Source organism: Chinchilla lanigera, unplaced genomic scaffold (genome assembly GCF_000276665.1).
Source record: "Chinchilla lanigera isolate Chin_1 unplaced genomic scaffold, ChiLan1.0 scaffold00024, whole genome shotgun sequence".
Taxonomy (NCBI): Eukaryota; Metazoa; Chordata; class Mammalia; order Rodentia; family Chinchillidae; genus Chinchilla; species Chinchilla lanigera.
In genome coordinates, this window is record NW_004955425.1 from 5,263,902 (window position 1) to 5,275,908 (window position 12,007).

At 39.8% G+C, this 12,007-nt stretch overlaps 1 pseudogene; it reads right to left on the minus strand.

The window, feature by feature from the left end:
• Window positions 1-11,026: 11,026 nt before the first annotated feature.
• LOC102028438 lies at window positions 11,027-11,770 on the minus strand (annotated as a pseudogene).
• Window positions 11,771-12,007: the final 237 nt, after the last annotated feature.

Here is a 12,007-nt window from a genome sequence, read left to right on the forward strand (position 1 = left end):
TGAGGCAAGGGCTCACTTTATTGTTAAGGCTGGGTTTGAATTCACTGTGTAGCCCAGGCTGGCCTCAAACTTGTAGTGAACCTCCTGCCTCGGCCTCCCAAGTGCTGGTGTGTACCACTACAACTGGCTCAAGAACTATATTTTAAAAGAAGGAAAGAAGGAAAGGAAGATGGAAGGAAGGAAAGAAGGAAAACAGGAAGGAAAAAACGAGGGAGAGAGGGAGAAAAAGAAGGAAAGGTGGAAATTGTGACATTTGACCTAAAATTAGAGTTACAGCTAAAGAAATAGTTCTTTAATTAGGGAAAAACAGAAATTTTAAAAATACATGTTGTGTGCTTTATTTTCTAGTGTAACCAAGAAATGTGAAATAATAAATTTAATATTATGAGTATGAGGGGACTAAAGATACTATAAGTGGATGGTTAATTTGTACAGAATTAAAATGGACTGTGTTGAGCATAATTTAGTTTATTAGTGGGTCCCAACCCTTCTGGAAGGATTTTATAAATTTAAGCCTTCTGGAAGGATTTATAACTTTTGTAAATTATAGAAATAAACTGTCTATTTTAAAATAAAAAATTATATAAACTTTTACTGGTCAACAGAGTATAGTGTGGGCCTTTGGCTTCCTAACAATAAGAGAGTTTATGTAAACTCTATACATTTTCTGAAAAAGTAATAGTTCTAAATATGTCACTATTTTTCAAATGAATGTAGGTGCTACAGTGAAGAATAAAGTTTATCTTTATTTAAAATGTTATCAAGTTTATTTCCTTATCTTCATATAATATTTTCATCATCAAATTCTAAAAATAGAACTATAGTCACAGGAATGTTTTAGTCTCCTAGACATTGAGTACTATGGACTACTAAATAGAAACATAAATACTGGTATTGGCCAAAATTGTTATAAGCATTGCTAAAACAAACTTATGCTTGAAACTTTAAATTCCCTATTCTTAAAATCTTATGTTGTCTTCATTTAAAAACACAGACACATGGATATCTTTTCTTTCTTTTCTTCACTTTTAGTTCACAAAGACAGTTCTCTTTTGGACAGGGGAAGTTCTTTGAAGCCCCAGAGATTCTCAAATTTTGCTGTATAATTATTAGAGGAACCAGGTGTCATGCTGATTAAATTAAAACCTGGGATGGGGGGCTGGGTATCAGTTATTTTTAATTTCTCTTGAAGAGAATCTTTGGTTATCAGAAGTGAGGTTGGATCAAATCACTTTAGGGGCTTACTAGCCTACAGGTTGCTGCCCCAAACTGGCTGCCTGAGTTTCTCACCCAGCACCCGGAGGGTGGCGTACAAAATCTGCAATACTAACAAGTGTCCAGGGGCTACACCCTGCAGGCCACCGCCATAGATATAGGTCCTCCAGCTCATCCACACCTTTAATTTTCTCCAGAATGTTTTGAAAATTAGTAGAGTAGAAAGAGAAGGAATGTGTTTGTTGAGGAGATAACCTTGGATTCTATTCTCAAAATTTATTTCTCACGTTTTACAGTGGTGAAACATCTAACAGAGTTACAGGAAAGGAAATTAAACATTCCCAGACCTGACTTGTCATTGCAATCAAGTGAGAAGCTTTAAAACAATGTCTGCTCCTTGGGTTCCTTTTACCACCACTCCGCCCACTCTAGCATTGTCTGGGCCGGAGGCCTGCAGCAGAATCTGTCACAACCTCAGGGGATTTGCTGCTGGGGAACCAGAAGCTAGCTCACCAGTTCTCCAACTTCAACATGCACAGGAATCCCTCGGAGTGCTTGTAAAAACTCATATTCCTGACTCACCCTGGATTCCCTCTGCAAGCTTACTTTGTTCTAATTCCAGGCTTTTACTTAGGCTGGCTGGTTTTTTTCCAAGTGCTTTATTTCATCCGAGTTCTTTCTTTTCTCTAAGGACTTTAAATTTTAGGATGCCCAAGTCAGAAGACTCTAGCTATATTTTCTGTTTTCCACCCTAAGCCCAGATGGTCTTGCCAAAATGATGGAGCGCAAAAATAAGGGAATAGTAGGTGTAAATAACAGCTAACACTTAAAAAATATTGTCATACCACACTACCTACTTCTAACATCCTGCATTGAGCAATAAATCCATTCTTCCATTGGTTTATGGTATTTGCTCTATGATGTATAATGTTAGCTCTCAGGGGCCACCCTCGGAATCACTGAGTGGCTGTGGTCCTGGTACCCACCATGGAGCACATGTAAAAAGAAGTTTGATTTTATTTTTTGTTTGTTTTTTTTTGTTTGTTTGTTTTGTTTTTTCTCCGGTACTGGGAACCGAACTCACGACCTTGCGCTTGCCAGGCAGGCGCTTTGCTGGTGAGCTAAACCCCCAGCCCTAGAAGTTTGATTTTATTATCTGGAATTTTTTGGCCCACTTGCCCTTTTAGACCAGTTACTGAATTATTTTATTGTTAAGCCCCCTGCCCGGCTTCCCAAAAGTGTATAGGGTTCCTGATTGAAAATGTTAAATAATTATTCATTAATTGGGAAGATAAAGAGTCCAAGTTTCCTTTTTGCTACATGGTCTCTATTCAGGTCTCTTAGGTCTCATACTTACACTGGAGTGATTCCTGTGGAAGTATACATGGAGTTTCCTACACTACTTTTCTATCATTTTTGCTTTAGAAGAATGCAATAGATTTTAAGGTATTTATCTTATATTTGATTACTCTGCTAAACTTTATTAGTAAAATAGTAAAACTATATTCCCTTTTCCCTTACATACTTAATTCAGACCAAACACTGAGAACCAGTGACCCAGAGGATGGAATCAGAGGCCAGTGGAGGAAGGGGTTGGGTTGCTTCCAAGAGTAGTCCATGGGGAGATGGCTCTTAATTGCAAAAGGCCTTCCACCAGCTTTCTGGGTGATAATACAGAGTGGGATAGCTCTGTTGAAGAGTTGTATACAGGACATACCAAAGGATTTCAGGCTTAGAGGCTGAGGACCTACATTCTGTCTGTTTGTGTGTCTCATAATAGCTCCCTGGTTCTTTTCCTCAGGGGTGGACAGGTACCAAGTTGAGTACAGCGTAGGCAGCTCCAAGACCAGTTCCAGTTCTTTTCCAGGGTTTCTCTGTTGGAGCTATAAAAAGAACCCTTCTCAGGAAGCAACCAACACTGTGTCTAAGACCAAAGACGCTAGTGGGCACAGCACTTCTCATGTAGAAAACTCAGAGAATGATAAACAGTTAGGGGAGATCTAGTGATGACGAATTCCCGTTCCCAGCCTCAGACTTCTTTTAAAAAAAAAAACCAAAACGTTTTCCTAAGGCCCTTCTTGCCACCCTATGACATGACCAGTTGCAATCCAGTAAATACAACCTCTTATTTTGACTGAAATAGTTTGAGCTGGGTGACTTCCTTGGGACTGATGCAGGATCATTACCCTTTTGGACCCATGCGACACTGGATGGAGGGACGTGCTGAAGTTCCTGCACAAAGTTGAGCAATAATGCTCAATACGTTATGGAACTGAACCGACTCAGGCGTGGTAATCTAGAGCTACCTTTACACGTGTGACAGTTCGGGGTTTCAAGGTGGATGGCAAGCTTTGCTATAAGCCCCAGGCTTAGTTCACATTTTAAAGCTATAAAATAGATATGACTTGAATCTTCCCCCAAATTTGAAGACACTCCAAAATATATAAATGTGGTGAAATTTTCAGGTTATCGCACAAGTAGCTTTCAGCTAGCTTCCGGGAAACTGCCTAAAAGTAGGGCATACATTTCCCTTAGGTAGGTAACACATTTTTATGGTCGAAGGCGTCCCCTTCCACTCTCCATTCCAGGAAAGGGAAAAGCAGTATTGTCACAGGAGGCACGAAGTCACCACTGGGATGGGTGCACGAAGAAGTCTTGCTAAACTTTACCTTCGTTACTTTTTCTCATATTTACTGACTCACAATTTCCCACTTGAAGAAGTCCAAACCTCTTTTCTTTGTTTTCACTTTTCCACAATTTATCACTATTTTGTTAAGATGACATATAAGCTCTCTGGCCTAACTGCTGTGAGAGTTTCCACTTCCTTTCTTGTACAGGTAGAATACACTTTTTAATCTTATCCATCTGTTTTTTTATTTTAATTTCCAGGCCCTGGCCACTAAACCTAAGAGGGTAAAGGATACTTTCTTTTCCATCCCCTACACCCTGCTCATTTTTCCCAGCACCACCAAACTTCAGTTCTTTTCTCACCATATGCAGGAGTTTTGTAAAAGTGAGGAGATACCACTTTCAAGATCGGCTTAAAAAAGACGGAGAGTGACTTCCACCATCCTCCCTCTCCCAAGCAGTGTCTGGCTTCCTGTAAGGACTGCCAGTGGCCATGTCCTGAGCTCCTGGGAAGGAAATGATGCCTGTAGCCAAGAGCCAGTGATGAGCTGAGGCCTGCCAACAGCCACGGGAACAAGTGTGGACGCAGAGCCCCCTCGAAAATCACACACACTGTCACCGAAGTGAGGCATCTGATCCCTGAGCCTGGCTGACACCTGGGTTGCAGCTTTGTGAGAGATCTTGAGGCAAAATCATTCAGCTGAGCGACATCTGAAATCCTGATCTAGAGAGACTGCAAGATTAGAGATGTCTGTTGTATAAACGCACTCTTTCTAACACAGCTATAGCTATCTGACACACTTTATAGCAAACTACACATGTTCTCGCCATTCACAACTTTCCAACGTTTGCTTGGCCCTGTGTGTAAAGGGGCTCAGCTGGGATTCGATCAGACTTGTGCTGTTAGAGTCACTCTACCTCTGAGTGGCCTGAAACTGACGCTATTTCAGTCCCAGTAAAGGGCCCTGATATGGTCCCTTCCTCTCCCCTCAGGACAACCTAGAAAGCACTAGCGGTAGGTCAGATCTTGGACTACCTCAAATCCACTAAATGGCTCAACCAGAATATTGCTTTGCCTCTTGGGCAAAGTATTTTCTCAGTTCTCACTATACTTGCACTCCTTCCAATTCTGTTTGCATGGTCCTTTCAGGATATGCCAGTCTTTACGAAGTGGAAGACGAGCATTGAATTTTCTTTTCTTTGTGGAAGAAATTCATGACACACGTATTCTGAGTTATGAACCAATATCATTTCCACACTTTCAGTAGCATTATTTAGGTAGTAGTATTTCATACTTGCAGCATAAACAACCATGTTACCCCAGTGTAAGTAAACTTTATGGAGTGAAAAGATGGGCTGGAGTACTGTAGCAGTTGTTGTTCTGTCCTGAAGTGTACTTCGATATGAGGAACAAAGAGGGACTCGGTGCAGTGAAGTTCTAGGGCTCTTATCCGAGTCAGTATCAAATGCTCTCCTTTTATACTTCTGACCCACGTCTCTGTTCAAAGTGGTAGTGAAATTTTTGTCCATATTAAAATGAATCAGCCAGGTGGAGAATTTTGTTTCAGCAGAACTGAAAATGAAACGCTATTAAGTCAAACATACCTGTACCTGTATCTCTAAAAAATAGACTTGTGTGTAATAAGAGTGAAAATTTTAACATCTAAGCCTTAAAAATAGATTGTAATAGAAGCAATTATTTTCATTCACTCGCCCCATTACAAGATCAGTGATACTAACTTATCCAAACAATTCACACAAGAGACAAGTATTTCCCAAATAGTGGAAGTATGAGGGTGTTTCAGACTGATACACAGTTGTCTTTTCAAATACACTTGGAAAAAAGTGTCTGTGGGATTCTGTAAACTTTTCCTGCCTAAAAAATTGTTCTCAAATTTAGCCTTACTTATCCATTCCATTCCTTGTTCCAACTGGCATGGACAACTGTCTTAGAATTCTACTAAGAAAGTACCCGCTTAACTTATCTATGTTCTAATGGTCGGGTTCCTTCACAAATATGCATTCCCAAGGTGGTGCAGCCAAATAATATTGACTTGTTGAGATTAATTTGTTATTCTAGGCCCAATGCATATTTGGCTAAGGGGAGACAATAAAATAATGCAAATAGCACTGGACACTATTGTAAGTGTTTTAATTTAGCAACTGTGAAACAGATGATATTACTTTTCCATTCTGTGAAGGAGGAAATGAGACACAAAGAGGCAAAGAGACAGAGCCAAGACTCGAACAGAGATTCTGGCCCTACATTTATAATTGCTCTGCACACGACCTACCCTGTACCTGTGCATGTGATATTTTAAATATCGTATAAAACAGAATAAAATGCCACTAATTTGAAGTAATTTGTAGAAATGTCACTCTGCATAAGTTGAAAAGAGGAGCTTAAGTGGTTGTAACCAGGTACCGTTTAAGAAATTTTAATTATTTAAAATAAATTATTAATTTTTTTCATATACCTCCAGCAACAACTGCTTACTTTCAGGTCCTAAACCAAGTTTCCAAATAGATAGCCTGCTAGGAAGGAGCATAAATTTTATGTCTAACCAGGTGAGGAGTTTTTTTTTTTTGCGGTACCGGGGATCAAACTCACGACCTTGCGCTTGCCAGGTAGGCGCTTATGCCACTGAGCTGTATCTCCAGCCCCCATGTGAGGAATTTTACAATCATGTGGGCAATATATGAGGATTCTAAGTTCTCTGTATCTTCACTTGTTATTGTCTGCCTTTTGAAATTATAGTCATGTGAAGTTTCTCATGGTTTTCCTTTGCATTCTCTTGGCTATTGATGATGGCCATGTGTGTAACTCCTTTGGAGAACATCCTATTTATCACTTCTTGCCTGCTTCAGTTTCTCCTCTCACAGGGAAAGCTATTTCAGTGCAACTTGCCATCACTGAACTCATTCATCTTGTTACAACTCATAACTTCAGCAAATAGTGAAAGTGGTTTTATAAAGCACATGAATTGGCCAGTGATTACTTATATTGGAGTCTTCATTTTAATAGTGTTCAAAACTTCAGTAAGGACTCAGAGAATTCAAAGTCCACTGCAAATGAATTTGTCTTAGGTTTAGTGGACTTTATTTATCCCAAAACACCATTTAAACTTCAAAGCACTATTCCCAAGCCAATAACTCAGGAAGAGATCCAGTGACAGAATATCAGAGGAAGGACTCAGAATAGAAAAATTAATGACATAAAGTGGTCACATAGTGTGCCTCAAACCTTTTCAAAACCCCAAAAGGTTAATGGACCATCATAGTTTGCCTAGACTGTCCTTGTTTTTAAACTGATATCCTGGAGATACCTTAGTTCTGGGCAAGCCAATCCATTAGTCACACCAGAGTCATTCGATGCTCTTAGGAATGTAGGTGAGAGAGTTGTAAACAACGATGCAGTTAAGCATGGTGTTTATGCACTTAGGCCTGCTGGCAACATGGCTTTGTGTTCTAGCCTTGCCAGTTATTTATTGGCTTGTGAATTTTAGCATGCTACTTCACCACTGTGAGCTGCAGGCAAGTTCAGGTGAGATACATTGGGGTTCATATCTGAGTGGATTAAATTCAGAGGTTAGTTTGTAAGGATAAAATCCATACAGTCAACAGTAACACTGAAAATTCCTCAAATAAAAAATCAAGTGCAGATCCAAATACATAGGTATGACCAATGCTGAAGATAATTATTCTCCTGGAATTTCCCACTTTCATCTATGACAATTCTCATATCATCACTAGGAACAAAGGTTTTGCTTTTTGGTTAAACCCTCACAGTTTTTGTCATACATTCCTCAGATAGATTCTCGGGTAGCTTCTCGGATAGATTCTCAGATAGATTTCCCCTCACTGTATGAGTTCTTTTTCTCTTTTTGCTAAGTATTCCCAGTACTTGCAATGTAAATATGTATCAGCTGTGACTCCACTATGAAGTGTATAAACCACCCAGTAGAAGGCTCAGTAAGATCTCAGAAGAAAGACTCTTAGGACATGGCCCCAAAGAATGTCAAAGTCTCCAACTGTAAGCTGCTTTTGTAATTGAGGTGGTAGCTTCCAAGCTTCCCCTCCTGAGAAGAGTACAGTGGGCCCAATACTGGTTCCCAACACACTTTGATGACTCTCCCACAGCCACTGTTCTAGAAGTCTTCCCAGGTCCATCCCACCGGGCCTGTCACTTATGATACAAACTGTGATTGTTATGTTTTGGTCAGCTGGGTACCTAGGAGAGCAGTTCTATAAAACCATGTTGGATCCAGAGCTTTGGGGTCTGGCCTGGGCAGTGGAAAGTTTCCAGGACTTGGATTTGATAATGATGAAAGGTGAGAACATAAAACCCTTTCCCTTACCATCTAGCAGGAGTAGAAATAAAGTGTGAGGGCAGGCGCCCATTTACCAGGAAAACTATGGTAGAGGATATGGCAAATGAGACCTATGTTCTCACACTGTATTCTATGACTTTAAATTTTTGTTATTTTTGTTTACTCTTTGGGAAGTTCCTCTGGGAAGGTAAACACCATCTGTTGAAATAGGAAGTCTATTTTATGAAGTAGCAAAAGACCGTACCAGTTAAATGTCCATCAATAGAGGAATGGTCAAGATAATTGTGGTATATCCTTATATCATGGAATAGGATACAGTCAGTAAAAAGAAGAAAAGATAGCTACTTGTTCTAATATGGGACAGCCTCTGAGACATACAGTTAAATGAGAAAAACAAGGTGCACAACAGGTACACTGATCTTATCATTTGTATAAAAGGGAAAAGGAAGATGTGGAGATAAGTATGTGTGCTCATATTTGCTTTGCATATCTCTAGAAAGAAACATGAAGGAAGATATACTCTTTTGGACCATTCAAACTTTTATATGTGCTTGTACTAATTTTTAGAAATAATAATATGGATGACCAACCACATGGAAACTAGAAAAATGTACATCTCACCCGTATCTCAGCTGCAGAGTGCTGAATAATAGAATTCTCACTACTCTTTTCTGGCAAATGAGTTTTGCAATCACCAAAGTAATCCATGTTTGAGTTGGACAGTTCCCTACATGCTATAGAAAGGGTTGTGACAACAGTCATTCCAACACCAAGTATGAATCAGTTAATGATAGTCCTGGACTGGAACAGACAGGTACAATGGTCACGCTCATTTGTGTTAATGTAAAAGAAATTCTCACTTGATTCAGAAAATGAGTATGTAAAGGGGTAGGAGAGAAAAATGACTTCATAAAAAGAAATTCAAATTTCTATGAATAACTAGATTAAACCAATTATTTGAAAAACAGTGAGAGCCAGAATTTGTGATACTAGAAAACATGAGTCAGAATAGAATAGAATGCAGTCATTAAAAAGGACAAAATAGAGATACTTGTTTTCATATGGGACAGTCTCTGAGATATACAGCTAAATAAGAAAAACAATGTGCATGACAGGCAATCAGAACTGAGGAAGGTTTAGGGCTGTCTGTGGTGGAAAAAGGGAGCATTTTCACTGGCCCTTCACATTCTACATGCTGTACTGAATTCTAACCCAACGGATGGCAGGCACAGTGTAAGGTGCTTGGGGTACAAATGGAAATACAGTTGTTAAATATGTAAACATACTAATTAAAATAGATAAAAATATAATAAAAAGTACAACTATCACTTTCTTTTAAAAATTTCATTGTTATTTTATTAGTACATGCTTTAAGTAAATGAAGTTTACATTTGTCCCGCGGAGTAGGTATGTGTACATAACACAGTGGTTTCTTTTTTAAAATCCCCCTTCCCTTTCTATCCCTTTCTCCATCTCTAAATCCCTTTCATTCATTTTCATTCGTAGTTCAGGTTTTTTTTCAATGGAAGATAATATACAGATGGAAAACAAACTCATGAAAAGATGTTCAGCATCATTAGTTATTAGGAAAATGCAAATTAAAACTGTGACATTACATACACTTTAACAGTAATAATACCAACCACTGGTAAGAACGAGGAGAAACTGGATCAGTGACATGCTGCAGTGGAAATGTAAAATGGTACAACTACTCTAGAACAAGAACAGGGAAGTTTTGTACAAAACTAAAGGGGAAACTAAACACGTTTACCATATAACCCAGCAACTGCCCTTTTGGGCCTTTACCCCAGAGAATGAAAATTTATATTTATATAAAATCTATATGCAAATGGTCACAAAAGCTTTATTAGGAAGGGCCCCAAATCAAAAACAAACCATATGTCCTTCAGTGGGTGAATGGTTAAACTGCAGTACATCTGCAACTGTGGAATAATACTCAGCAATGAAAAGGAACAAAGTGTCAATATGGGCCACAACTTGGATGAACTTCATGGGGAATTATGTTGAATGAAAAATGTCAATCTCAAAAGGGCATACTCTGTATGACTCTACTTATGTAACATTTTTCAAACGATAAAATTATAAAGTGAACAGAGTCATAGTTGCCAGAGGTTGGGGGAGGGGTACTGTGGGGGATGGCTGTGGCTATAAGAAGGCAGCATGAGGGATGGGTGATAGAGTTGTACTGTCTCTTGTCATGGTCATACAAATCTACACATGATGGAACTGCATCGAACTAAATATGCACACATGAATAAAGCTCAAGCAGTTGAGCACAAATGTTTTAAATCTAAAATGAGGTCTTCTTTAAGAGTTTATCTTCAGTTCAAACCTGCCTTTTATGAGGTGTAACATCCATGACACTTTTAAGAGACATAAAATTATGAAAAGCATCACCAGAAGCTATACAAACATTTCAGCTAAAGGTGAAGATAAAGTCCAGGGTATTTTCAAAAGAAAACCTAAAGATAACAATCAGTATGAAATAAGTTCAACGTGGTCATACAAATCTTGGTAAAAGAGTTTTGAAATCTTTGTGAAAGCCCAATACGGTGAGCAAGCGGGAGGAGGACAGCAAATAGTTCAAACTGATCACAGGAGGAAACCCAGGATGAATGCTGGCTTTGGTATTATCTAGGTAACTTCTCTTTCTCATCATAGGTGATGAGATAATAGACAATAATAGTCCTATTGTTGCAAAACCAATTCAAATCCTACCAAGTTAAAAGAAGTCTCTTACTGACTTTTGGGTGCAGGTGGTGCCCCTGTCCTCCCACACCAGGAGGTCAGTTCTGGCAGGAAAGTGCTAACATGCCTTGCTGGTGCTGTAGGTAGGAGGCCCTGGGACAGGCATGTTCCAGCGGATGTTCTGCTGGCTGGGATTCCAGTGGGCAGGGGACTGTGCCTCATTACTCAATCAATTTTTTGGCCTTGAAGAAGTGATGCAGGTAGAAGACCTGCCAAGTGGCTAGTCCAAAGAGGCAGAACATTGAAAAGATGCTGAAATACGGGACCTGGGTGTCCGTTCACTCATTGGTATGGTGCATCTCCTCCTCTCGCTTCTTCTTCTTCGTGTCGGCAAAATCGTTGACAATGGATTCAGAAATGTCTTCTAGGCATCGCAGCTCCACCTCTAGTGGTTTGAGCTTCTCCACTTTTGCAATCTCTTCGTAATTTTTTGCCTCTACTCCATGTTTCATGTCTAGGATCACGAGTTAGTCAGGTATCCGCCCTGTGCCTTTGCTCTTAAAACACACTTCAAACATGTCATGATCTTCAGTGGTAAAGGCAAACTTCCCCTTGGATCCATCCTCCTTGGAGTACAGAATATGGCCAGCAGAATCTACGATCTTGAGTTGGGTCTGCAGGCTGCTGGCGCCCCCAGACTGGTTAGTGATCTCGTACGCGCCCGTCACTAGTAGTTCCTTGTGGATCTCCTTGAGGAGACACTTGTGAGAATTAATGGGCAGATGGAAGAAGATGCCGAGGACCGAGCTGGGGCCGAGTGGGAGCAAAAACAACAGCGCCAACAGGACAGGGCCAGGCCGGGCTTGTGGGCCAGAAAAACCAGTCATGGTGCTGGAGACTTGTTCACCCCTTGGGGCCTCTCTTTAGCTCAGGTTTATGACATATAATGTTTACATTCATTGTGGGTATTTATTATCTGTACATGGTATATCTTAAATTTTCTTACTTACCTTTCCCTTCCCCTTGTCCTCAGTTTCATGGACCCCTTTCCATTTACAAGAGATCTATCCCCTTGTCTCCTTCTATCCATCCTTTATTTTACTTTTTGTACTTTGCCTAACTCA